Source organism: Anser anser, assembly GCF_964211835.1.
Source record: "Anser anser genome assembly, chromosome: 17".
Classification (NCBI taxonomy): Eukaryota; Metazoa; Chordata; class Aves; order Anseriformes; family Anatidae; genus Anser; species Anser anser.
The window spans coordinates 2,894,751-2,922,409 of NC_139738.1; the positions used below are offsets into that span (position 1 = coordinate 2,894,751).

A 27,659-nucleotide genomic window follows, 5' to 3' on the forward strand; every position below is an offset into this window, starting at 1 on the left:
CCTTCCATGGCTGTTGGATGTATTCAGGGTGTTCCTGGCATCTTTTACCTTTCCAGTGTTATAAAGCATCACCTTGTGATAGGCTTGTCTCTAATTCCCATGAAAAATAGCTTCTCTGTGCTCAGACTGAAGGTGCGATTGATAACCACGGCTCTTCTGAGTGCATCTTCACAAGTATTTTGATCAACTTTCAATTTATGCCACAATCCAGGTTAGAGAGAGCATGCCTGATTTTCCAGACAAATCACATGGACTTTAACACAACCCTGTCTTGTAGGTGTTTTTTTCTGAGCTGAATTCAGAGGTGCATGTGAATTTGCCTGGAAGTTTTCTGGGCAGGTACAGTGGCCGCTGTACGCTGACGGCTTCGTGAAGAGTCTGTGCGCTTGGTGGCACGTCAGAGAATGATTCCAGTAGCCAGAAGAGGTCTTCTTGGACTGAAGCTTTAGGTAGCAATTCTGGACACGGTCTGGACACTTGAGGAAAAAATGTGGTGATATGAATTGGAACAACCTCATTTCAGCTCTGTGTTTGTCCCTGCGTGCTCTCTGTTAGCAAGGACCATCTCCTTCTTCTGGCCTCCTGTTAGCTTGGGCAGCACTGGCGTGAGGACCTGCTCTGCATCTCCTCCGATGCGCGAAGCCTCTCTCGCTCCGTCCTGTCCACAGGCTCATGGTCTTTAGCTCACATCTTGCCAACCTCGGTATTTTGTTTTTGGAGGAGTAGCTCCCTGGAGGGTGGCTCTTGCAAGCTGTCAGTCAGATTTCTGTTCCTGTTTCACTTGTCAAGCGAACTTTTGTTCCTCTGTGACAATTACTCCTGAAAATCAGGGAATTAGAAGAAATCTAATATCAATCTTGGCTGTCTCAGCAAGCGTTAGTAGTAAATATGTTTTTTTTTTTCGTAATCTTGTCTACAAACTGACTTCCTGATCGTTGCGAATAGGTAATTACAGCTGCAGTTGCCACTAACCGTAAGAGAATTGTATATCTAATTTCTGCCTTATGTGCCTGCAAACGTCCTCCAAAGCAGCTTTTTTTTTTTTTTTTCAGTGTGTTCTGTAAATGGTGCTTAGACGTGGGCTACGGTAACGCGTGGGGTTTAAATGCGGCGTTGTGCCCTCCCCTGGTTCCTCGCCTTGCTCGGTGGCTGCGCGCGGCGATAATCTGGCACGCTGGCTGCTGCTTGGCAGGGCGGCTCGCAGAGCCCAATATGGAGCGAAAAGCACTTCTCGTGTTAGGAAAGCAAATGTTTTCCTGGAGAAGCGGAGCCTCCTCGAGAAGGCAGTGGTCGGGAACCGACGCGGCAATGCTGCACATGTTGTTGTAATTAAGGCCCGGCCTTTCCTGGATCCTGAAATAATGCAGTGAATAATGGCGTTCAGAAACAGTGGATGCGTTGAATTGTTTCCAGCCTCGAAAGACGGAGCTGCTTGCCATCGGACGGAGCTGGAGGTGCACCCAGAGCCCCATCAAGCTGTGCGGTGAACGCGGAGCAGTTGTGTGCTCGTGTACCTGTGCTGGGTTCCCGGCCTGCCTTCAGCTTTCCTTCTTGGAATGGGCCTGAGAAGAAAGCTGCAGGAGTGGTGAATTTCCTTCTGCCTTCGGTTACATTTTAATTTGCCGCTGTGCCTTGCAGCGTTAATATTTCACTATCAGCAAAGCCGTAGAAAATAGCTCTAATGTGGAACTTTCACCTCGATTTTCCTGGCAGCGTCCCTTTGATAGCAGACCGTCTTTCCGTGCCATCTCATTCCCAGTGGTGATTCCTGCACTGACTCTTGCTGGGATGGACCTGTCCACGTTCTGCAAGCCCAGGCTTCCCCGTGGCCTCTGTTTTGTGTAGGAATGATGTCATCTGTAGGATGCAGCCTGCTTAACTGTGCTCCCACTTGGACTCGACCCATGGAAGTGCTTTGTAGCTCTGTTTTCATTCCCATCGCCGGGAAGTTAAGCTGGGACATTACAGGACCGGGCTTGCTAGTGCGGTAGGATCTGCCAGCGCCGAAATTTAGAGAAGGGGCTGTTTGTGTTGCGTGGTTATGGACGGGGAGCTGTGTCATCAGCTGCCTTCGTTGCTCGCAGCGACTGATTCTTTCCTCTCCGGGGAGGAGAGCGGAGCTTACTTCCTACCGCTGAAACTGCTGGTTCTAAGGTTACAGCTGCGTGTCCTCGCGATGATGTATAATGCAATTTGGTTGATTCTTTGATGATTGAAAAATGACGGATAATGAATGCGGCTAAAAATAAGGCTATGGGTTGTGACGCCCGGGCTCTCATGACTGAAACTCTGACAGCTGCATAAACTGTGTGGGATCCAAATGATTCATAATGAATCCGTGTGACACATCCCATAATAGACGAGCTTATCTGTCTGCTCGTAAATATTTAGTATTTTCAGAGCTTTTCTTTATTGCACTGCAAGGCACTATCATTAACTCAAGAAATACAGGATTCTAAATGCCTGTTGTCCAGGCATTCCCAGGAGTTTTAACTCAGTTTTTTAGCTTTGAGATTTCATTCTGTGGTCGATGCAGGGTGCCACGACTCCAGCGTGAGACTCGAAGGAAGGACAGCTCCGTCTTAAAAGCGTGCTCCGTACCAAAGGAGGATGTCTGTTCTGCCATCCTCCTGGGTGAGGTTCAGGCCCTCATTCTTTCCGTTGTGCGGACTGATATTCTGTTCGTGATGCTTCTTCAGGGAGCACTTTGAGGAGTGGCTTTTTAGGCATTCCTTTGGTATCAGCAAAAGAACTTCCTTTTACACTGTACTTTTAGGTGCAGCTGTTTCTTGCACAGGAATTACTTTTCTTGGGACTCAGTGCATTGGAAATTAGCAAGCACTTGTGATTTGAAGCAGGAGGAATCCAGTTTGGGTTTGGAATTACCCTTAAAAGAGTCCGAGCTGAGAAGCAGGAGCCTGATCGAGCTATGTCTGGTTGTGGAGATCCAGAGCAGCTTAATCATTGGGAAGGCTTTTAGAGACAAGGCATTAAAAAACCCACCCATCTCAGCATATTTTTCATGGGGAGAAGTGAGGTAAGAGTTGCCTATTTATAGATGAGGCTTAGAAGGCTGCTGCTTGAAGTGCTGTTTGGACATGGGATGTGCATCACCTAGAAAAAGTTGCCTGACACGGCACATTCGCAGACCTCTGCTCTCGTGGAATTTAACGAGGAAAGCAGCTGTAAAAATCCCCCAGGCAAAGGAACATTGGACAAAAACGTGGAAGCCTTATCCCTGCCTGTTCTCCATCCATCCGATGCTGCAGCAGTTCCAGGCTCCGCGCTAGCAAAGCCCAGCCCTTGGGGCCGAGCCGTGTGCTTGGAGAGCTGTTGGCGTGCTCCTTCAGGGACAGGGCAGCACTCGGGGCACAAGTGTCTTACAGGTAGGGTTCTGCCTTTTGGATGGACTCTGCCGTGCTGTATAATAGCCAGGGCGTAGGTTTTTTGGAGGTTTATTTTTTGGTAGTTACTGCAGCAGGGAGTTTAACGAGGTGTTTTTGCTGGTGGTTTTTCCTCTCAAGACTAAAGAGCAGCACGAGCAGATGCCCACCTCCACAGCGGGTGACAGGATGGTATCGGAGGTCGGTAGGAGGTCAGGGAGGAGATCAGCCTTCTTAAAACAGAATAAAGCGAAGGCAAGTGGTTCACATTTCCATTAGTAAATACGGAGCCAGTGGCCTAACGTGCAGGGGGGGCACGCGCTAAAAATAGCGGGTTAGGAGAATGATTTTGGCAGCTCTGTGGCAGAGGGATCGCTACCTACAGGGCGGGTGTGTGGACAAGAACCGGACAGGGGATGTCGAGGTGAACGCGACGATCCAAGCTCTGTAAGAAGTTCCACGAAGGGAGAACCAACAAAGCTGGGCTTCCTGAAGATTCGTCCTGTCAGCATTAACCCTCTCTGCCTCCCCCATCCCTTATCTCATGGCTTTGTCAGTTCGTAGATGTTCGGAGGCATCTGAGGTACAGTTAGCCTGAAAAAAAGGCAGCAGTTTACTAGGACACGAGGTTAAAAAGGACCGGGGCTTCCACGGTAATGTACCAGATACGGGTTTGCAAATGCCTATGGCATATTTACTGAAAATATCTTTTGGATGGCAAGTGTGTTTGAACAGATGGAGCAACAAATGGGATCCTTTGAAAGAGGGTTTTTTTTTTTTTCCCCTGTGCCCTTTTTGGCCACGTTTGCTGGTCTGTAGGCTAGGAGGGAAGGATTGCATAATAGTCAAAGTTGTCTTAAGGTCACGCTCGGGCAGCTGCTCCGTGCGATGGAAAGAGGCACGGCTGACCGAGAAATGAACGCAAGGCACGTTACGGCCCGTGGCTCAGCTTTGTGACCCTCCTCCCCTGCTGCTGCCCGCTCTGCTTTGGGGCCAAGGCCGCGTGGCGAGGTAGGTGGCGGCTCTGCCTGGCACCGAGCCTGCTGAAGTCACCAAGCCTCAGCGTTTCGCTGAATTTCAGCCAGTTTCCACGTGGATTATTCTGTCCCGTGAGCAATGCTGGCGTGAACGTGAAGCTTGTGATGAGTGCGGTGGTAGGAGAATAAAGCTTTTTGATAAAGGCTTTCCTAAAAAAAAAATAATGTAAAAAAACAGGCGAAGAGGTTTTGTTCAGAAGATGCTGGGATTTTTCTTAGTCCTTTGAGACAGAACCGAGAACGGTGACTCTGACTTTACCATGCGGTGATGGGTCCTGGTTCCTTCCAGCTTTCGTGGCACTCGGCGTGGTCTCTTGCAGGTTTCGGTGCTGTAAGCATTGCAGAAGTCTTTGTCTGCTGTTCGTGGAGGAGCTCGGAAATAAAGGCCAAGTTTTAGCTTGATTCAACCAGCTAAATCTGTAGCAACGCTCTGAAAATGGGGATTTCTAAGACCAGGTACCTAGGGCTGAGTATCTGCATCAGCAGCAACCACGCGGAGGCTGTCAGGAGGAAGGAGGGCGCCTAGGGCCGGCGGGGACGGCTCATCAATACCTGCAGAAAGCCGCAGAGTGCTGTTACCGGTGGGAGAAAATGGGCGGCGCTGAACTGGAACTTGGGAAATAGAAAAGGAATGGCACCGAGCCACAGCTGTCGGCTTGGACTCGGCAGAGTGCTTGGGCTTGCCGAAATGCAGCGCTGAACTGGGGCCGGTGTTAGCCGCTTGCCTAATGAGAACAGGCTTTATTCTCCGAGGTTTTTCCCTTTTTTCTCTGCTGAAATTTATAAAGCTGTTTGTTTATAAAGAGGCTGTGCTTCCTACTGCGTGTATTCGTACAGCAGCCGGTGCTGTGGTGCTGTCCTGTTTGCTGACATCAGAAAGCACTATTGTAGTGCAAATAACAAAAATATGTACGGGAACACCAGGCTAACAGCCCCCAAAGCCCAGGCTTTGTAACCACACTGGGTTAGCTTACACATATTTTGCCAGGCTGATTCTGATAGCTGTCTACAGTACAAGTCACTGCTTATTTTAAAGTCCCTACTGTAATGTAATTTAAATACTTAAAACAACCACTTTTTCTGCTGGAACCTGAGGACTGCTCTGCTCCGAGGGTGGAGCGCGTTATATTTATTAAAAGCTAATGCTATGAAAACATGCTAAAGGGATACATCAGGTTTGGTCTGCTTCCTGTGGCTAGTGATCTGCAGTGGGACAAGTTAGAAAAACAAGTTTACTACTGTTCGTTTAATGAAACCCTCCCCGTACTGTGTGCACTTTTTTTTTTTCCTCTCTTTTTTTTCCTTCCAGTGCTCAGGCTTCGGCATACACCCAGCCTGTACGGCTGCTGGGAGCATTAACCATCTCGATAGGATTCAAGTTCGGCAACTTATCTGTGAACTTGCTAATGAAAATTGGCCTGTGAAGTGGCTTGAATTAAATGGGATTTATTAATAATGTTTTTTGAAAGATTATCACCATTCTGGACTGGCACAGGAGAATGAGCAGGCAGCCAGGCACCAGGAGGAGATCCACATTCAGCTCTTAGGAATCGACCATAAATAGCAACGAAATAGATTAAAATTTTGAATTCAGGAATTCATTTACGTGCAGTATTAAAACCTGTGAAGATTTCCATGGTAGAGTTGAGCTGAGTCCAGCAGGCTCCTTCCCCTTGAATTCTGCTTGCCTTCAAGCACATGTCTGGCATTTTGGAAAACAGCCTCGTGCGTGCTTGCATGTGAGATCGCACTTGAAGTGCAGGCTGAGAGGTGTTGCCGTGACTCTGTGCAACCTGAGCAACTACCCTTCTGATTAGTACCTCCAGAGGATCCGTCGGGAGCCCCAACCATTTATTTCGACTCTTGTGCCACAGCGCTAGGTGGAACGGCTGTCCGGGGGGTGTTTAGGAAACGCAGGTTGTGATTTTTCCATGTATGGCCTCACTGCTAGAATTCTCTTTCAGGAATCACGAGGGCTGTTTCAATTTAGAAGTCTTGATAATTAAAATTACTTCCTTTTTTTTTTTTTTTTTTTCCACAGCGGTTGGGGTTCCGGTGTATTTGGCTCATTAGCTGCGTTGTTGTTGTGCTTGATACGATCAACAGTAGACTTTCAGCCTTCATCTCTTTGTGAAATTCTTCCAAACGATGATTTTTTCCCCCCTTAAGTTCTGGCTAATTCTCACATTCTCTCTGTTTTACTGTAATTCTTTCATTGCAAATAAACGTTGAGTAAGAGCATCCAGCAGTGCCTTTATGCAGCTGATATTTGCCTTGAGAACGTGCTAGACCTCAGGTAACTCACAGTATTCTGTAGTCTCCCCATTGCACTGCCTTTAACGCTACTTGGTGCAATTTTAACATGTGTGGGGCGATTATTTTCGATTTCAGCAATGAGCTGTGTTTACAGCCTGGTCACCCGCCTTTGAAATGAGGAAGGTTGAAGCTTGTATTCCGAAGGAAGCATCTCCTTTTGTGGTGCATGACTTTTTCAGCTCGTGTTTGCAGCACGGCAAGCTTTTCTGATTTGAATTTACTTGAAGCTTCTGCAGCACAGAGGCGGATGTTTTCTCTCTGTGTTTATGGTAAGCTGAAAAGGAGCAGCATTATCCTTGAGACTTTGAGCAGCATAAGAGGTGTTGGTGTCCGGTTCTATCCAAAGTCAATTAAGATCAAATATCTTAAAGCCATTAAGCCCTGATCCCCTTTCTCAGCAGGCTCCTACCTCTCTTACCGTGCCCTACGTTACTGGAAGAGAACCCACCAGAATCAGCTGACGGCTCCAAATGACGGTGCTGCCTCACCCGATGCAGCCCTTCACACAGGTTATTACGCAGAGATTTCTGGGGTCTGTTTGGGAAGAAAGTCAGAGAGAGGAAGCTAAGTGGCAAGTACGAAACTTCCTGAGTAAAGTCAGGAGCTAGAAGAGTTTCGTTCCTATTTTCTGTCTTAGTGGGAGAAGGAAGATGGCTCGATCGCGATTTGAGTGACTTGAGCACCTATTTTGCGCGGACTGGAGGTAAAGCCAGCTTTGTTCTGTCTGCACCAGATGATCCTGAGGTCAGCGAGTAAGTTTGGAGGGTTTCTTTTGCTTTGACATCTGTACAAACCGGAGCAATGCTGAGCACCTCGTGCTGAAACGCCCGAGGAGAACCTGAGAAGGCACAAACAGCGATAGCGTCCTTTCAGCAACTGATGGCTGCAGATAGACTTAATTTGTCCTTTGTTCCTTGAAATCTAGCTTTGCCCTGCTCCTGACAGGGCTCAGCCTGTTGTATATGGAGCATGTGGTGCTGTTTCCCATCCTTTGTTTGAATGTTTTGGGTGGCTTGGCTGTACTGAATAATGGAGATGAGGTGAATGGCCTCTGGTGAAACAGGACACGGCACGGAATTGAAACACATCAATATTCCTCGGTCCTATAGTATTATTTTTTAAGCTTTCTTATGCCTCACAGTTTCTCCCAATTGGCTCTGTTGTTTGCATTCTTTTTGCTTTTTTTTTTTCTGTGCGGTTTACTAAAGCTGAAGTCTGTAAACTCCTGTATTGTACTGAGCAGAAAGCTTTCCTGGTGCAGTTCATTGGACAGTTACTTACAATATCCAGGATCATATCTTTTCTTTGGCTATGTTATTTCTGAAGAAAACAGCCTCATCTTTTGCTAAATGCCTGCTTTATGTGCTCTAATTGTGATATTACAGGATACCATTGGGGTAAGTAATTAAGATACTCTTGCGAGAAGGGATTCGTCTGTAAGTGAATCCTCTGCTCTGGTAGTCTTGAGTAAATGTCAGAGTCCTGCGGCCCTCGGTAGGCAGCATTTTGAAATCCCTCTCCATGTAGCTAATGAGAAAAACATACTTAGATTTGGTTTAAGCACAGCCATTTGTGAAGGATTTTGCAAGGTTGCAGTATGTGTGACCCCGGTTCCAGAGAACTGTTTTCAGAGCAGATACACTGAGTAGGTGGATTAGGAAAATGAAAAGGGGGAGGAAAGTTTTCTTGACAATCTCTAATATCAGTTTTACTGTTTGTTTAATCTGTGTTTGCTTTTATTCACTTGGCTGGGGTGCTGAATCTGGGCAGATGATTCAACTTGTCTGTTTTTCCTGTCCCAGCAGAGTGTGTTGTTTTTTCATAATCATGCAGGGTAGGTCTGGCTGCTTCCCGGGAAGTCAGAGGAGAACCAGTCCCCAGCAGCTCACCATTAATGTTCAGAAATGCGGTCTCGCTTGCTTATTCGAGAGTTTCAAGACAGGTTGTATGCCTCGTTTTTCTTTTGTTCAAAGGTTTAGCAGTGAATGCAGGCAGTGGTGCTTTTAAACGTGTCTGCGTTGTTTGTTCAGCTCACAAAGCCATTACAGCAATTAGAAGCCGGATGGTAATTGAATCAAAATATCTGTTGAAGAGCTTGTTGCTGATAATAAATTATTTGGAGTTGTAAAAACGTCCCTTCCCTGCAGAACAACACTCAGTCTCATCTTCCCTTCTCAAACCATATCCGTACCTTTTTCACTGACCCCGTGAAAAAACAGAACCGAGAAAGCCTGCTCTTAAAGCATGCTGTGTCGGCGTGCGTGTAAGCCCAGGGCTTTACCTCTGCGTGCTACGCCACCACGATACGTAGACTTTACTTTAGGTTAGCTTCAGACGTGCCCAGATCTTCTGCATGCTGCAGAACGGTGTTAGATGTAGTTCCTAACCAGCCTGTTGAAGTATTTCGGAAGATAATTTCTCATCATGAATCAACATTTCACCATGTTAAAGACAAATTCCTAAGAGGGATTCTCAAGGAAGGAGCATCTGGTGATAGTAACATGTTTTTTTTTTTCCTCTGAGTTCATGGCAGCTCCCACTGTTCTCTGGCCCTCTTTTACTTTGAGAGTACACAAGCACAAAAATGCCTCTCCTTACACACCCTCCAAAAATTGGCAGATGGATGAACCTCCTGGAGAAAAATATGAAGAGGCTGAGACTGCTCTCCAGATAACTCGTGAATTCAACGGCTGCATCCAGGTAGCTCCTGAGAAGACCCTTTTAGATATGAATTTTTTCTTGTTCTATGATAATAACCTCAAGGTGGAAGTTACCCCTTGGGCTGAAACTTTCATCGGTTTGTGAACAGATAACTGGCTTTTCCAGTGGAAATACAGTGTCATGTAAAAATGCATAGCCCTTTTGTTAGTCATCCTTGCTTCTACAGGGAGAAAGAGGTACCTGTAACCATCTGTGTGTCTGCAGGATGTTCTGGTCCGATTCCTTTGTCCTCTACGTGCGTGTTTGTGTGAGCACATAATACAGTGAAAATACACTCCCCTCTGAGCTGCAAAATGCTGAATGAGTCTCAGGAATATCATCGCTGAGGTGGAGGGCAGGGGGGTGTGGTGTGGGCATGCAGGTCCCTGGTCTTCCTCTGCCCTTCATCTCTGTTCAGTTTTTGGGCCAAGAGAAGATTTTAAGTGTGCATGCAACATAAAAGCTTTTATATATTTATATATATATATATTTTTTTTAGGCTGTGCTTTTCCCATCCAGTCACTGCTCGCTTTTTTAGAGAAGGACGTTTGGCTTGGCCTGCCGCTAGAATGGCGTTTTCTAGATCAATTAAGCACCAACTCATGGTTTAATGAGCACGTTGGGAAAGGGGGAGGATGTGCCCGGTGATTTTGCTGATGCTGCTCTGGGGTCCCAGTTCTCAGCGCAGACTACTGGAGGCTTGTCCTCCAATTTCTGCCGGGGACTGTAATCAGTTGAGACAAGCTGCTGAGCAAACACAGAGGAATTTACAGCGCTTGAGGAAGGAATGGCCTAAATATTTGCCCATGGTTGTGTTGTGGGTTATCTCCACGTTAAATGGAAGTCACTGAGATGGGGTTTGCTTGGGGGAATAATGATGGCTTTCGGTTGTTTCTGTGGCCTTGGTGAGATGAAGCGTTGTGAAAATCTCTGGGGAGGAAATTCCACCAAGGTTACAATGTGCCGCTAAGGATGGGAAGAAATCCAGCATTTCAGCTGTTGCGGTGAAACACCTGAGGGAATAAGAGAACCCCTTCACCTTAACAATTGCTACGTATCATTTGGGTATCAGATGCACTTTTGCCTCTTCCATCATTTGTGAAGGAGATGGCAACTCCTTCTTGCACAGTGCTCTGGCTCTTTCTTACCGTGTGGGTGAAGCGAGGAGCGACATTCTTGGCTTTGACAGCAGTGCAACCGGTGAAGACCATGCCTAGTCATGGGGGGATTTCTGATTTGGGTGGGAGTGTGTCTCTGCTGCAGGCAGAGGGTGGCTGCTCAGCTGCTCACCTGAATGGGAACATGGCTTTTAAGGGTTTTAAGGAACAAGTCTTTTTAGGATGGCGCTTTCACGGTGTTTGTGTGCAGTGGCTTTGCCTGTAAGATGGCCTTTTAACTCTGGGTTTGTGCCGTTCCATGTATTTACGCAGTGCGCCTTGATTAAAGCTGTGTTTTTTTCCATTTTTTTTTTCTGTCACAGCAACCTTGGCAGCCCGGGCAGCATCTTTGTACACGAGAATTAATTGACTGAGGTTCCTGCTGCTGTTAACATCGACGGCTTTGCACGTAGAGGCTTGGCATCGCGAGACCTCACTCTGCCGTCGGTGCAGACTTGGCTTTTGTTTGAAAGCTGCGTTTTGGTGCAGTTTTTGCATGCGAAAAGAAGCTTCACGGAGGTTGAGCATATATTCCTCTTAAAAACCTCTTTCCTCCTCAGTTGAGAAGTCAAGTTTTAATTCAGCTCTGTCTGTACTGGTGCATCCACAACGATTCTGTCTGGTATGAGTTGTGTGCATGCATCTTTCTGTGGAGGCTTGGAGAGCTCGAAGTGTTGTCTCCCTTTATGCCTGTCTCGCTGTGTCTCCTGGGATATATCACGTAATCTCTCTGTCCTACAGTATATGTTTATTTGATGAGGTTAATGTATTTTGGCACCAATTTAGAGATGGAAAATTTTACTTGAGAGGTGAGAAGAGTACAGCTGTCACCTCTTCTTGTTGTCTGTTGCAAAAATTTGCTCTGTCTCCTCTGTCCTGAGGGCAAGCTGGCTGATCTTCGGCAGACATTGAGTGCTTCAGCTGGTCTCCAATAGGAGGTAATGTTGGGAATGTTACTGAACTTCTTCATGTTTAACCAAAGAATTGAGGTTAGAATTGGGGTAAATGCTTTCTGGTTGGGAACTGTGAATATCTTTGCATCCGAAACGAGGAAAAAAAATGGGTGCTGGAGTAGAGAAGTGTCACGGGCCTGGTTGGGGTAGACATAGACCTAGATCTGGCCATTTCCCACTGCAGCAAATCCGTTCAGAGGGAAAGTTTTGAAGAGCTGCTCTGTGGCTGCTATTAAATCCACTTCCTCACTGACAGATGAAAAATATTATTAAGAAAATGCTCGAAGGCAAAGCTCTTTTCCCAAGCTGGTCTAGGGAATTAAGGGATAAGTATACGTCTAGGATCCATGAGATCTTCACCCTGCACGTGCACATGGGCTCCTGAAATCTTGGCTTCTAGACCAGTGCCCGGTTCCTTAGGTTCTGGTAATCCCACTCCTTGGAAAAGAGGAAGAGAGAAGTCCTCAGAAGTGCAGGTTGTCAGCTCAGCATTTAAACGTTGGCTTTCATAGAATCGTTAGGGTTGGAAAAGACCTCCGAGGTCATCTGGTCCAACCACCCCCCTACCACCAGTGTCACCCACTAAACCATGTCCCTAAGCACCACGTCCACCCCCAGGGACGGTGACTCCACCACCCCCTGGGCTACTGACCACTCCTTCTGGGAAGAAATGTCTCCTAATTTCCAACCTGAACCTCCCTTGGTACAACTCGAGGCCATTCCCTCTTGTCCAGATTGTCTTGCTGCTATGATTCCGTGATCCCAAAGAGTGCAATTTGGGGTGTGTCTGCAGAAGTCCGTACCTTGGCTTCCTGTAAGGGGGATTTTCTGAGGACACTGGGTGTTCGTGTTTGCTGTTTGGTGTGAACTGCCTACGAAGACTCGCTGTTCGGGGTAATTCGTCATTGTGCGCATCTCGTCGTGATTACCTAGGATAACAAAATTTGGCTACAGCTAATCTTACACTGAGAGGCAATTAGCAAATGCACAGTGTAGCTAATCTAATCAAACTTCTTTCATGTGCGCACGGGGGGGAGAAGTGACATTTCTTTCCCCTTCCTCTCCCACTTTGCTTTTTCTCTTCCTGATTACGGGTTCTGGCATCCTAGCTACGTCTGCTTTGTTGCTGATTATGTATTGTTTGAACTCGAGGGAATGTTATTCCTAACGAAGGCAGAGGTTGCTATTAGATACCTTATTGAAATGACAGCGTTCCCCCACGACAGCAAAATAAACAGTCATCATCCATCCTGACAGGTGTCCGAGGGCAGTCCTCGCCCACAAAATTGTGAACTAGCACGGTGCGACCAGAGCTAGGGGCTTGAGATACGACATTAGTTATTGGGATGCCTGCAGCGGAGCACTAATGGTCACCGATTTTGTAGAGCCACAGTGCCATTTGGCTCTACAGAAAATGGAAGTGGTGGCTTTGGTTTGCTTTTCAGGTACAGAAGGCCCCTTCGGTGCTGGTAACCCCTCTGCCGTTGGCAGGAGGGGATCAGAAAGGGACGGTGCTGTTATTTCTTTTTTACAACGACACCTTGCAGCTGTAGGGAAAGCTATGTGGCACGAAGAAAAATATTTTGATTCCACGCGTCCCTTGAATATTTCCTGTTAATTTCAATAGTAATTATCCAGATGATTAGGAAAGGAGGAGACAAAGAAGACATGCTGTTCCTGCACAGAGCTGGCAGCGCTGGAACAAATGGCGTGTGAATCTCTGGGTGTCAATCAGGGGCTCGAGCTTTTCCTAGCAGAAAGCCCCGACTTCTCTGCCTGCTGAGGACTTAGAAGCTGTGCAGCCCTGTAACTATATATTATATTTCCATAAATCCGTGTGCTGAGGGGCTCCATCCCCTGTTCTGGAGAGCTGCTAGGTTTGCATAATGCTGCTTTTTAGGGTATCTCAGATTTTGGAAGAAGCGTCCTATAGAAGTTGTTCAGCAATACATGTATGTATATTTTTAGCCTGCCTCTGCGTTTCTGAGTTCTGAGGTGTAGCAGTAGATCCATTTGGGAAATCCTCAGCGAGCGACTGCACAAATACTGTTGTTAGCTGCTGTCTTACTGTGGGGAACTGAGACAACAGCTTTCATCAGCTTTTAAAACCAAACATTCATTGCATAAAGTTGGAAAGGAACAGATAGATTTGAAAATTGTCTCGAAATAAGAGTTTTGTTATTTAAATCCCACTTGAAACCCGTGGTCTTTGAATGACTTCTCCTTCCCTCTGCAATGTGAGGAAAAGAACGGCCGCATGGTTAAGGCATTGGTTTGGGATTTGAGGTCCCATTTCCATTTTTATCTCTTCCAGCTACTCTGAATGTGACCTTGAGTAAGTGATCTAGCCCCTGATATTACAACCAGTTAAACTTGTGCCTGGCTTAATTTATGTACATGAGTTGTGCCTTTGGAGCAGACGGTAAACATAGTGAAATTACATGCCTAGGAATCTCGTAAACACCAGGTTTTATCCTTTGGGTTTCAGTTCCCATTTGCGAGAGCTTCTAAATCGCAGTAAGCTCCGGCTTGCTGCGAACTAACAAACCCCAGGCGTGTGCACTCAGGGAAGCGCAGCAGGGCAAACCCCAGTACCTGATCCGATGCCTTCCCTTCTGCTCTGCTGAGAGGCAGAGGCTTTCTCCCATCCCCGCCCATTGCTTTCTGGCAGTCGTTGCAACAGGAGCTCTTCGCAAGGATCGGCTTCAGGGATCGTTCCCCTTGTACCTGGGCAGTAATCCCGCTGAAATTACTATTGCAATGCAATTCATAAAATTATATAAATAAAAATAATCTGCCAATGCAGAAAGAATGGAGCTACTGAAGGAGTGGGTTTGCAAGGCTTTTGGGGGCTGCTCTTTAAATGTTTATTTCTACTTGTAGTTCATGACCTGTTTCAACTCTAGACCCAAACTGAAGATCTCGAAGGTCTTCCCAACCTTACTGGTTCTATGAAAGACCTGAAGAAAGGAGCAGTAAGTGGAACAAAACGAAACGAGCGCCGGGATGGGAAGGCAGTAAGGATGCCTGACATTTGTCCTTATTAGGCAAGAATTTGCACAGACGTGTCCGGCACTAATTACACCTTGCTCTTTCCGAGGAAGGAAGCTGCTCAGCGGTAGCAGGTGCTGGCAGGACCCGGGTGTCGCAGAGAACGCCAGTCCTCAGGAGCCTCTGGACCAGCCGCCTTGTTTCTAACCAGAGGTGCAAAGCTGTTGAATTGGAGGGAGAGGCTGGATTTCTGATGTCATGGGGACGTGTTGTCATTGCAGATTGTTGAGCAAGTGCAATGCTCGCAGACGTGCTCGACGAGTTCCTTATTTCAGCCTATGCAGAAATCCTCGCTGGCTTTAGTGGGACTAGAAGCTAATTCCGGAATGGGACAGAACGTGCCTTCCACAGAGCTTTGAGTATTTGGAATAAAGGTAAACCAAATAATGGCCTGAAAGCTTGTGTAAATGCGTAGCTGGAGCATTGTTAAGGGCTCTTTGGTATGTTATTTGTTTCCCGGTGTCTCTTGTGCGGTGTGTCTTGATCAACTGTGAGTCAGCAGAGTAGTTTCCAGAGCGGAGTGAGTTTATTTGTTGTCCTCAGTGCTAGTTCAAGTCTGGAGCTTGTGAGAATGATCTGCAGGGTAAATGGAAGTCCTGTTCCTCATGTGATACCAGATAGATGCATCTGAAGCGGAGCAATCAAACAGTTAATGCTAAAAAGCCTGCCTCCTCTGTCTTTCAAATTGTCCCAGCAGGGGTTGCATTTCATGGTTGACATTAGCCATGCTGTTCCAGAGCCTGCTTCTTTCACATCCCGCTTTTCATCCCCCCTCCCTCCTTACGTTTTTTTTTTTAAATACATCCCTTGTTCAATGTGGTTAATAAGCAAATTTGTCATCTGCTTATTTTTGTCTTTGCTAACACTCCCCCCCCCGCCGTTCAGCCCAAATTAACAGTAAGCCAGTGAATTGAAGATAATGCTACTGTGAATTATCCTTTGCTGCAGGGCAGCTTTGCATTTTTAGTGCCAAGCTGACTTCGGTTTGTGCGACTCAAAGCAGGCAGTGCAGGAGGAACTGGGATTTTCCTCGAGGCAGGAGGGGCTCCTGGGTGCTGCGGGGTAGGGACTGGGATTTAGGAGGCATCTCCTTGATGGGAACAGCTTTTTTGGGAACACCTTTGGCTGGTCTGGCTTCTCCTCGTCCGTCGAGTTGCCGGATGAATCGCACTTGCTCTTTATGCTTGAAAAAAGGCAGCAAGGTCTGGTCCAGGTGGGCAACACGATTCGTGGGGCACGATGTCAGCTCCTAGCAAGGAGGTGGTCCTTGCTCTGGAGAGCTTCCACTGCAGCTGAGCAAAAGGAAAGGAGCAAGGACAGGAATCACCGGAGGCTGGCACATGGAAGGGATTTTGTCATGTTCACCAGGAGCTTGTTGGCAGGACTGCGAATGGACATCTCATCTCCTGGTTTCTAGGCTTAAATTTTATCTGTGGGAGAGCTTTCCCAGGTCAGGTTTTTTTTTTGATATCCTACTGTACAATGCCAGCTTTCCTTCGAAGAACGGCTTGGTTGCAGGTTCTGCAGCTCGTGCTTTGTGCAGAGGCCTCAGCAGCACGCGTCTTGCAGCAGGGTTGGTCCGTCTCTGCTTTCAGCTCTGCATCGGCCGCTCTCAGCGCTACCGGGTGGTGACGGCAGGATCGGCCCCTCTGCTGGCAGCCAGGGAGAAAGGGAAGTGTAAGGGAGAGCCTGTTCCCTCCGCCTGGTGGCTAATTGGCTCCTGTTTACTGAGAGCTTTCTCAGACTGCCGTAATTAGCGTGGTGACACTGGTGTGAGAGGTCTGAGCACGTAATGAAGCGGTCGCAGGGAGTAAACGCTGCAGGTTTTTCACCCAGCGGGTAAAGAAGTTCCATTGCGCTGTTGTTTCCGTCGATAACTTGAGTTAGTTAGGAAGCCTTTCAGCTGGGTGAGGGCAGCCTAGAGAAGCAAGACCGGAGTGCAGCCCAACGTGTTTGGGAGCACGGGTAGGGTTAGTGTATTGTTCTTGTCCTGGGTAACATCCCAGTGATCTCTCTGGAGCAGTAAGGTTTTTGTAATTAACAGAATCTTGATGCACCAAACAGGAGCACATCCTCCCCTCGCGCACACGAGACGTCAAATTGTCAGAAAGGGGAAAAATCCGTTAAGGTGGAACATCTCAGCTTATAAAGCCAAACTCCTGCTTTTTGTCTTTGACTAAAATAAAAGAAAAACTAATAGGAAATTACAGGGACAGCGCCCAGGTCTGGGACCACGGCCTGGAATAGACTGGCTCCTAGAACAAATTCATGGCGTAATTACCTAGCCCAGCCTGGCAAACTAATTAAAGGTTGCTTCCAGTGATTGCTTCTGGACGTAATTGTTTGTGACCACCCTGGGTATATCACTCCCATTCCAATAAAAGGTGTTGCCTCAAATTAAGCAAAATGAGATCTTTCTTCCTTCTTAAAGTTATCAGAAGCTCGTGGCTCTCGTTGCTCCTTTCTCCTTTTCCCCCGGTGGCTTTTTGGAGCGATGGCAGCCGTGCTTTGTCTGGATTCCAGGCTCCGCAGTACACCAGTTCGGAACTGGGGCACCGTGAGCTCTCAGCAGCAGACGGAGTGTCACAACCAGAAGCTCTGTATGTTCCATTTCTTTGGAGCAGTGTCACAGAAATCAGGACGTGGCTTTGTAAGCGTACACAGATGGGACGAACACTTGTGAACTTGCGGGGCCTTCCATGAACGTAGTTCATGATGGGTTTCCCTTTTCCCCGTAAGTGTTGCCGAAAGAAACCCTCGTCAAACATCTGTACTTTGAGGCTTGCTTTGCACGGTCCACTCTGCTGATTTTCCAGATGGATGTTTAATAACTCCACAGAGAGCTAACGCCGAGCGTAAGTAGTTAGAAAAACCTGTAAAAACGCCATTAATAGGTGTTCCTTGACACTAGGGAAGGTGCTGCGATTGTGAGCCACGGCTTTGATACTTACTGATAGCGAAAGGAGCACGCTATGCAGAGAGGAAGGATATTAAGACGTTTCAGCTACGTTGGCTTATGTAAAGCTCTGCACAATTAATTGAATTTTATTGTATTTGTACAGAATTGCCAGCCTAAAGATATTTATAGGCACAATGATGAGTTTTGACAAATTATGTGAATGACTCTATGCTGACTGGCTCCCAGAACTAATTAAATCTGCGTGCAAAATAAAGCAGAGGGTTTCAGTGGCGTGCTGCTCGAGGACACCAGCTGAGCAGTGGCTGCAGCAACTGGAGCTGGCCTGGAGCTGGAGCAGAAAACTGCGGTGTCCCGAGCATCTGAAAGTCCGGGGGGGCTGCCAGTTAGTGCGGGCAGCTCTGGCAAAGCCACTGGGTCGAGCGTTGTTGTACAATGGTGGGTGATAATGCAGCGCAAGTTTTGGGTCTGAAAATGAGAAATCCTTTGCTGAACTGCAGGTAAACTTAAGGTTAGCAATGAACAGAAGTTGTGTTTGGTGACGAGACAAGGTGTGATTCATTTGTTCTTGTAGCAATGTCCTGCGGCTTCCTAGTGACCCTACCTGAATTTTGCTTGCTTGTGCTTCTTCCAAAAGGTGCTGTACAGCCCCCACGAGTGCCAGGACATGTGGGAACATCATCAGAGGTGCCACGGGCGGGCTGTAGTTCCTTCCTGGCCGTACAGGGATTCGGGGAGAAAGGCTTTGGGGAAATCTGGCCTGCTGCACCCTGCCTGGCGTCCAGGGGTGCTCGAGTGGGCGCGCTGCGAGCTTTTGGGCTCTTTTGGGCAGCGTTTGTGCAAGGTGGCTCTGCCGCTTTGCCCTGCTGGGCTCCTAGCAAACCAGGCTCGCTTTAGGAGGAACAGTTCTGCTGCAAGTTCAATCTGTTTCTCATCCATGCCGTCTCCTTTTAATAGCTCCTTTCTTTCTCCGTAGACTCCAGGGATTGCTAAGTAGGAAATTGGCCTCTGGTTGGTGGCAAACCATTGGCAATCACAGCAGTTCGAGGGCTGCTGCTCTGCCCGAGCCTGGCAGAAAGGGAGCAGAGATAGGACCCAGCTGGACGAGAAGGGGCAGATTACAAAACCGCCGGGATCGGGTCTCTCCTTATCTGGCCCCGCCAAGCAGCAGGATACGTGTCTCAATGAAATCCGAGCGAGGAAGTGGCCAAGTGGAGCTTTACTCTTGAGAGATGCTATCTGTATCCCTCGGCAGCAAGAGGGTTGGGGAGGCTCAAGAAGCTTTTCAAGTTTTATGGTGTGGGTTGGCCGAGTCGGAGCTGTTCAGCGGCTCTTTGCTCAGTTTGTAACGAAAGCAGCAATAAAATCAAGCTTCACAGCTTACCTGTCCCAGGGTTATCGTGTTGGTTGGCGTTGAGTCAATCACGAGTCTGACCTGTGGAAAACTGCTTTGACTTATGGACAGTGCTCAGCTGCCGTGTGTGATTCGGTGCTTGGGAGCGCTGCGGTGTGAATTTGGGCTCCTCTCCTTAGTCTGAACTCACTATGGCAGGCAGCCTGTGCTTCTGTAATAGGATTTGGAAGAAATCTTGTGGTCGTGCTTTGCGTCCAGCGCTAGGTGTTAGGCTGTATGGGTGCCTGTCCTCCGGGCTGGACAAATGAACCATTGAATCCAGAAGCCAACAGAGCGGCCAAGTGCACTTCCCCAGCAGGCTTCTCGGTGAAGCTTTTAAAATTAAGACCATAAAGGCAAGAGGGCCTTCTTGTTACGAACTGCAAAGGTGAATTTCCTGTGGGTGGGTATTTCGTGCGTTTTTATTTATTCTTGTTGTTCAGTTCCTGGTGAAATTCCGTGTTCATTGACTCGTCAGTGAGCTGCTCGTGGCTGCGGTGATTACCTGGCCCTGCGAAGCCCCCGTGTTCGTTGTCAGCCCTGCTCTGCCTCGTCCTACCTCCTGCTGGAAGAGGTGCAGCGAGCCTTTCATCTTGCGGTTCAGATGATAGTTTTCCCTGCAGAAGACATCTCATCCTGTATGGTGCCAGGCTAATGAGAGTCTCCTTTCCGTTTCAGAGGGCTTTAAGTGCTGCTTAAATAAATAAATAACAATAAAAAAAGTAATTGGGCCCTGTGTTTCCCCCCTTTCTTCCACGCTAATGCTCCGAGCTTTATTTACTGGTGAATTAAGACAGAGGTTCTGCTGGATTCTGTGTTCAAACCTCCAAGGGCTCATTTAGAAGTCAAATGTACTTGGGCAGGCTGCAAGGCAGGAGCCTGGATTTGTGCTTTCCCCACACCACCACCCCCCTGTTCCTAAGGGGAGACGGGACTTTGAGGGGGTGAGGACACGGACGGCTTGGTCTGGTGATGCGGCTTCCAAAATGCTTTCTCCACAGAGACCGTGCAGGCCCGGCGCTGGGTGGCCGAAATGGCTGAAGTGGCTGAAAGGGCCACCGAGTGGATTTTTTGTGGATTTCCTGTTCCTGAGTGTGCTGGAGGTGCTGGGACCCGCGCTGAGTTGATCCCGCGGTAGGCACACGGGTCGTGGGCTCCACCTTCCCGCCCTGGGCCTGCCGAAAGCCTGCCTCTGACCTGTCAGGGCCGTGACGTACAGCTCGGGAAGCTGCAGCGGTGCAGGCCGAGAGGCCTGATTAAAATAAACTAAACGATTTTCACCACATCAGTGACCAGAATTATGCCATTTAATTAAAATATGTCTAGACAAATAACCCAGGGGGAGAGAGATGCTATCTGCACGAAGTGTTTGAGGTTTCTGCAGAGGGACCGTACCCAACAAACCCATGACTAGCTGCTCTTCCCTCCCGAGTATCTGGAGCCTGGGAGTGCTGGAGCCTCGTGTGGATACCGTGGTTGTTCCTCGTGTAACCAGCTTGGCATTCGTTTCCTTGGGAGCAATTATTGTAAGCTGCCTGTAAGTAATATTTCTGTGCGGTATTGATGAGCACTTGTGGATATTTTTTTTAACCCAGCTTTATTATTATAATGAGCTGCTTCCACGAGAGCACAAAAGGAGCATGTCACAGCTGAATAAGGATTGATTCTTATCTCAGCTGCTCTCGTGGATGGTTTGGGTTTCCTGCGTTGTGCCGTGTGACAGCTGACACCTCTCTGTCACCGCTGTGTGGCACCTTGAGTGAAAATGAATTGAAGAGCTGTAATAAGAGCTCTGGAGTTGCTAGTGCATCCCGTGGTTACTCCGAACAGTAGGCATCGACTCTATTTGTCGCTGATCAGGAAGAAAGCTTTACTTTCTAAGGCTGTGTTTAACTTGTTTTTTTCTTGTTCTGAAGGGCTGGAAGTTGTTCTGACTCGAAAGGCAGGACACGTTGCCAAGCTGCCGATTCCCCTGCTGTCTTACTTTCAGAGGGTGATGTTTCTCCACGTAGTCAGTGGCCTCATCTGAAACGATAACAACCGGTGTCACCTTTTTAAGGGCAAGCATCGTGCTTGGTTTTTACCATGTGCTGGTGCCACTGGTGCCAGGGTAATTGCAGAGGAAGGCACGTGAAAGGGAGCGCTGGGCTTGGTGTGATAATGGCAGTGTTATCAGCGACAGCAATGGGATGGTGCTGAGCCAGAAGTAACGTGTTTCTGTACATGTATGTATACATTTTTTCTCTTTAGGACAGGCAATAGATTCGTAAGGTTACAAATATACCATGGTGGTAAGGCCTTTGAACATGGACTGCTCGTGATGGTGCTGGGGTTGTCCCGTCTGCGTCTTTCAGCTGCAGAGGAGCAGTGGCTGTGCTGCTGATCCCTCCTCTCCATGGCTGCAACGTGACGTATGTGAATGTCAGCCTTTCTGCTGGAAATGCCCGGTCCCAGCAGAGTGTACAGGCTGCAGATTTGTTGTTAAGCTTGCTGTGAAACAAGCTCTTAACTCGGGGCAGAAATAACTGCGGGGGCGCCTGGCCATTGTGGAGTGCATGCAGCCACGCACGGATAAGAGACAGCTGCTGTCGGGGGGCTCGGGATTTGCTGGCGATCAATATTTTGAATAAGAATAACGGGCTGTTGCTTGGAAGTCTTTTGGGATCCTGGGGAAGGGCTTTCACCACCACGGGCTGGTTATTGCCCTTTGACAGGCGATGGGTGGGACCAGCCCTGCGCTGGAGCTGGTGCGTGCTGTGAGGTTCTGCACTTCTGGCCTGAGGTCCGAGAGTAGTGGCTGCACAGTGATGCTTCCTGCATGCTGATCAATAAAAGTTAGGTTATCCCCGGACACTCTAGGGATGTTGCGAAGTCTGGGATATTCCTGGGGCTCCTTAATGATTCCCAGGGTGCTTTGAAATGGATGGAAGCAAAGCTAGAAGGGGCAGTTTGTGCTGAGAGGAGCCAGATTACCAAAATCTGTTTCCTTTGCGCAATAGCAAAGATTTTATTGGTAGTACGAGGCAGGTGGAGCGGCCGACAACCTTACACGTTGTGCAGCCTCTTGCCGCTCGTCAGCGGGGCTAAGAGCTGCTGATGAGCTGAAGGCGTCACGAGCTGTGCCGTCCCCTCTCAGCTTCAGAGCCGGCTGGGAGAAGGACACTCGGGGCGCGTCTGGGAACTGCAGCATCTCGGCGGATTTGGATGCAGCTCCCGGCGTGCAAGGTCGCGACCTGCCTTCAGCCTGCAGAGGCTCAGGTTTTCAACAGGCTGCATCCCCTCCTTGGCGCGGCGCGAGCGTCGGCCGTAAGCGCTATTTTGAGAGTTCCCTGCTCTGCAGTTTTGAAGATAATTGTACCCTGGGGAAAGCAAAATCCAAGCCAGCTGTTTCGGATGGGCACTCCACAACCAGCTCGCTGCTGGCAGCGGGCTGTCTTTAACGGTGTTTTTCCTAGGTTGTTTTCAAGAACTATTTAATTTTATAGGGGATTGTTAATAGTCTTTTATTGGTAACTGGGGCATTGGGCTGGCACTTGGAAGTCTGGGGTCAGTTCATAATTCTGCTGACCTGTCCCTTTGTATCATGACTTCCTTGTCTTTATGGCAGAGCTGATGACGTGTGCCTGTCATTTGGGGCAGCTGCAAGAAGAGATTCATTAACGCCAGTGAGATGGTAATGTAGTCACGAAAATCATTTATCAAATAATGTGAAGGGCGAGAAGGAAAAGGGAAATTGTAGAGAAGACTGAAGGCTGTCAGGGTGGCTAAGCTGCTTTGCTCGTCGTGCAGAGTTTGGTCAGTTCTCCCTCCGCAAAGGGTTTGGACCAGATGGTGCTGCTGCGTGCAGGGCTGATCCGGCTGCTTGAGAAGAAGAATCGGTTCCCCAGGCTCAGGGCTTGCGTGCTGCAGGGAAGGTGGGAGGTGAAGGGCAGCAGCCGCTGATGGAGAGCGCTGCCTCGTTGCAGCACCACTGGTTACAGCTCTTGGAAGTGTTTCCTTGTGACACAAGGAATAAATTGAAAACTCTACCCCCAAAACACAAGTAGAGGGCTGGACCAGCTTTATGCGTGCATATACGTACAGTGTGGCTGCTTGGATGGCATCTCTCTCTTCCTGCAGGTTGGGTTTCTCTTTTTGCCCGTACTTGCAGCCACGCAGCCCTGCTACAGCCCGGGGATGCAGGAGAACCTCGGTCTCATGAAGGTGGTGCTGGTGTGTTTTGTACTGCTTCTCGTTCCGTTGTGTGCCTTCAGATCAGCGCTTTCGGTATGCAATGAGGAGTGAAAGACAGATTATGGAGTCACGTTTGATGAGGCTTAAAAGATGTTGCACTACATCACCTCCTATTTACAATCTGCCAAAACAGTTGGCTTAAGGACTCTGAGGTTGTTTTCTCCTTTTATTTACAAGCTTTTTGTGAAAACTGACTTACAATGCCCTCTGTCCAGTTTAAGGTTGTCACTGAGGTTTTGTGTTTTTTGAATAGGTGTCGACACACATTTTTCTTTATTATCTTCAAATATATCCATATATAGTTAATGTACTTGAAGGCTAACAATGTGTTATTTTTTTGGCCATACATAAAGCGATGTTTTACAACGTGTAAGGGTGCTCAAAAACTAGTGTTCCCCAAGAGATTCTCAGCCCCAGATGTAACACAGCCCTGTGCAGCATCGTGTAGCGCTGAGGCAAAGCAGAGAGAGGTGGCGCGTCCTTGTTGCATCCCTGTACGCTGGTTGGAAAGAGCGGCAGAGGGGACCGTGGATGGCCAGGTATTTTGAGACACAAAAGAGGCTGCAAAGCTAAAACTGGGAGAAAGAGATGGAAGCAGTTGGTGGGGAGTAGAGGGAGCAGTGCAAATAACGTGTGTTATTTCTGCCAGGTGACCCCGGGGGCATTTCTGGCTCAGGAAAATCAGCCATGGTCCGTCTAAGCCAGGCCTTTACACTGGGCTGTCGTCTTCGCGGCCCCAAACGGAACCCGTGCAACGTGTCATCGTCCCTCCCGTGGCTCTCTCCCGGTCTGGCACGGCCCGCAGAACACAGGGAAGGGCTGAGCCGGGGTAATAGTGCCATCTCTTTTGTTCGGGGCGCTGCCACTCGCGCTCGCACATCCTTACCGCCGCCCGCTCCCTCGCCTGGCTGCTTTGTACCTAAGCAGTGGGAGCACCACCTCCGCTGGCTGCTGTGTGATGTTGTTTTCCGTTTCAAGCGGTGCTGTCAAAATTCCCATCTCTCGCCGAGCACCTTTTATTATTCACACCGCAAGAAGTTTTTGAAACAGGACGCGTGTTCCTCGATTCGTGATGCCCATTTAATATATATTTTTTTTTTTGCCTTTGCACGGTGAAATGAAAGCGGCTGGCTTCGTTCTTCTGCCTTGTGAGAGGTGCGCTGTGATTTGCACGTGTTTGCAGCACGTTGCTCGCTGTTCCTGCAGTGCTGTGGGGGATTATTTAAAAAAGAAGATTTTTTTTTTTAAGGCTGAAGACAATGTAACATTTATGTGGAAGGCTGTACGAAAAACTTCTTGAAATGTGGATTAACTACGGCCCAGAACTTTGATGAAAAATACTCTGAAGAATGACCCGGTCCTGTGGGGAGATGTGGGAGTTGTAAGCAGCTTAGAGGAATGTTTTCCAAGCTGTGCTGATGGTTCATGGCATGTTTTTGTGCAAGTGGCTTTCTGTGCCTCCGGATTTCTGTTTTCTTTTCTGTTGCGAGATCTGTAGGTGCAAGTCCCTCCGTGTTCAGGGCTAACTTGTGTCTGCTGGCTTAGCTAATGACGGGGCGGAGGATGGCACCGTGCAATCAGGTGCTGGAATCAAAATGGATTCGTTTCTGTAGGTATCAGCCTCTAATGGCAGAAGCGCTTGCGTTTTAGTGGGACTTGAACACCCTGAACACCTCCACCATGTGCTGCAGCACGACTTCTGTCCGCGTCCCTGCCTCCCTCTCAATCTCCAACTGCTTTTTTCTGGGTGATGTGCAGGGACCTGGCTTCGGGCAGGACTCTGGATTTCTCTAACCAGCCCTTGAGGCTTCCCACCACTCGATGATTTGTCTTAAATAGTCATCAAGGAACTTCTGAACGTGAAGGACCTTAATTTGGTTGTGGTAGGAGGGAACGCAGGAGGCCAAGTGGCCTCCTCGGGGTCCCACTGTGGGTCGGTGCCGGAGCGGAGCCTGCACAAATCTTTCTGCCCTTCAGGCCCAAAGCACCGCGATAAAGAGGGCAGCTTTGTGCTTGAAATGTGTCGGGCGAAGGGCAGATTCAGGCCGACTCCTAGATCATCCAGTAGCCCTTACTTCATTCAGTGGAGACTTTCCAAAGCATCTGTGCGAGGATGCAGGCTGATGAATAAATGATGCTTTGGAAGCTGCAGTTCTAGGCCCTGTTCCCTGACCTTGATTTCAATTCTGGTGCTAAGCTGTAAGAATCGGAAACCGAGCAGTTTCCCCAAGTTGGAGGTAAAGCCTTGCCATCTTCCTGGGCGCTCGGTACTTTCACAGCTGGCCTGCCCTGCTGGGAAGGGGGCTCTCAGCCCGGGGAGTCACGCACCCCTGGATTTTGGGGGGTGCTCATCAGAGAATGCTCTCCTGTGCCCTGCTGCTGGCCTGGCCGTGGTGCGTTTCCTTACACATTATATGGTTGCAGCCTCTCCCGGTCATGCTCTTTGCTAACGGCTGAATGCAGAGTCATGAGAAATTCGTTTTTAATTTTGCCCCTGTTTTTGTAGCCCTGTTTCTGAGCTGGAGCAGTGCCCCAGAGGTACAGACATCCTTTGCAAAAAGACAAGTTTCTTTCCACAGCCACTGAATTTCGCCCTGCTGTGTGTGCCGTGAGTACATCTGCACCACGTAGCTGCGACCCAGACCCTTGCGAGGTTTTTCAGCCTTAACCCTCCTCCTCTTCTGACATGGAGACACCCTGAGCTGACGAGTCAGTGTTTGGTACAGGACCTAAGCGCCAAAGGGTTGCCAGAATCCTGCAGCTCTCCCGAGATATGATGGATCACCCCTCCAGTTTCCCTGGAACTGATAAGAAGGAGCTTCGTGCGTGGCAGAAGGACAGAAGGTTGGCCTCGAGCTGGGCAGGCAGCCACAGGACCACGAGAGCTGACTTAACCCTGGCTTCGTGCAGGAGGGACGGCGAGTGTTGTAGTGTTTGGCAGAGGGTTTTGTTCCACGGCTGGGTGTGTCGTTCGTGCTATAGTTGTGAGTAGCGTGTTCATTTTTGATAGGTTTTGTGGGAGCTGGCATACAGAAGTGCACGTGCAGGAGGCGAAGAGCTCTCAGTGCCGTTTGTGAGTAGCAACCCAAAAAGGAGAGCGCTGATCCCGCTCTGTGGCGTTGCCAGCGGCCTCAGCTGAAGTTTTAATTCTGCATTAAGGGTTCAAACTGAAATGTTAATCGGCTTGAGCGAGCCTCTATTTTTAGAGCTGCAGCCTTGGATTCCAGTGGAGTAGTTGCAGTTTCATGTGATCAGAAGGGTGAGAGGGGTTTTTTTGGGCTTTTTTCTCAGCACCAGACAAAGTGTGCACGTCCGCTGTCTGCTGCTGGGCTTGCTGTGTGCGTTCTGCACTTTGCACTGTCCTTAAAGGAACTGCAGGCCTTTATTTATTTTCCTTAAGTCTTCTTAACAATGAAACCACGTTGGAAGCTGGGAGCTTCCAAAGGAAGAGTTGCTCTTGAGTGAGTTTAGGATCCAGGTGCGCCAAAGCAGTTAGCAGAATCCTACAAGTAGCTTCCCTTAGTACTGTAGCTTCCCTTAGTATTAACCGATTGCAGATGTGGGCTTCCGATTACTTACAGTTTTACTAACCTGAACAGCTCCTTTGGAAAAATGCTGTTCCATACGTGGGATCAAGTTGCTTGGAGATACTCAGAAATGGAATAGACACGGCCCTGGGCAACCGGACCTGCTTTGGGCAGGAGGTGGGACTAGCTGACCTCTGAATTTCTCTTCCAGCCTACAAGATTCTGTGACGCTATGAATCAAAACTAATGTCTGAATCATCTCTTTAACGCTCCTTTGCGGTGGCTGGAGTCATTGAGCGTACATACGGAACAAATGGCTTAATTACTTCACCTGCTCTCCAAGGATCTCCCAGCGAGTCGTGAAAAGAAGTGAACGAAGCTGCCCTCTTCCTGTCCTCATCTGGAGAGAAAGCAGGGAGCAAAAGTCACCCAGCCAATTCTGGGGCTTGTCTCCTGTCGGCGTGCGTGATGCAAGCAAAATGCAAGTGGGTGCAATAACTACCAGCCCCAGTGCTTAATAGCCTGTTGTCTGAATGCTTGCGAAGCAGAGAATCGTTGGAGGTTTGTGGGGTTTGGTTAGTGTGCTTACGGTGGAGTCAGCATTTATTGTGAGGCAGCAAGGAGCTGGGCAGGGGGATGAGAGCAAGGTTAAGCCTGAGCAACCTTTGGTGCTAGGGCTAAAATCCTCTGAAGAGGATAAGGCAGGGGCAGGATCCTGGGAGGGCGACAGGGGTGTAAACCTGTCCCAGGGACAGGTGGGGGATCAGCAGGGGATCGAGAGTGGGTCTGGTAAAGGCACAGGCACCTATTTGTGCAGGGGAGGGTGGGAGCAGCCTTGGAGGATCCAGACACAATTCCAGGAAGCGAGAGGAAGGAGGGGCTGCTACCAGCCGTGATTGTTTCATTTAGTAATTAGGGCTTAAATCTCCTCTAAGGCAAATAAAGCAGAGGATGTGAGCTGCTGAGAACTGCTCCCTCCTCCCCTTCCCCGC

At 48.6% G+C, this 27,659-nt stretch overlaps 1 protein-coding gene across 3 annotated transcripts in view; it reads left to right on the top strand.

The window, feature by feature from the left end:
* DVL1 (dishevelled segment polarity protein 1) overlaps nt 1-27,659 on the top strand; it is an 83,699-nt gene that overhangs the window by 3,412 nt on the left and 52,628 nt on the right. The window lies entirely within an intron of this gene.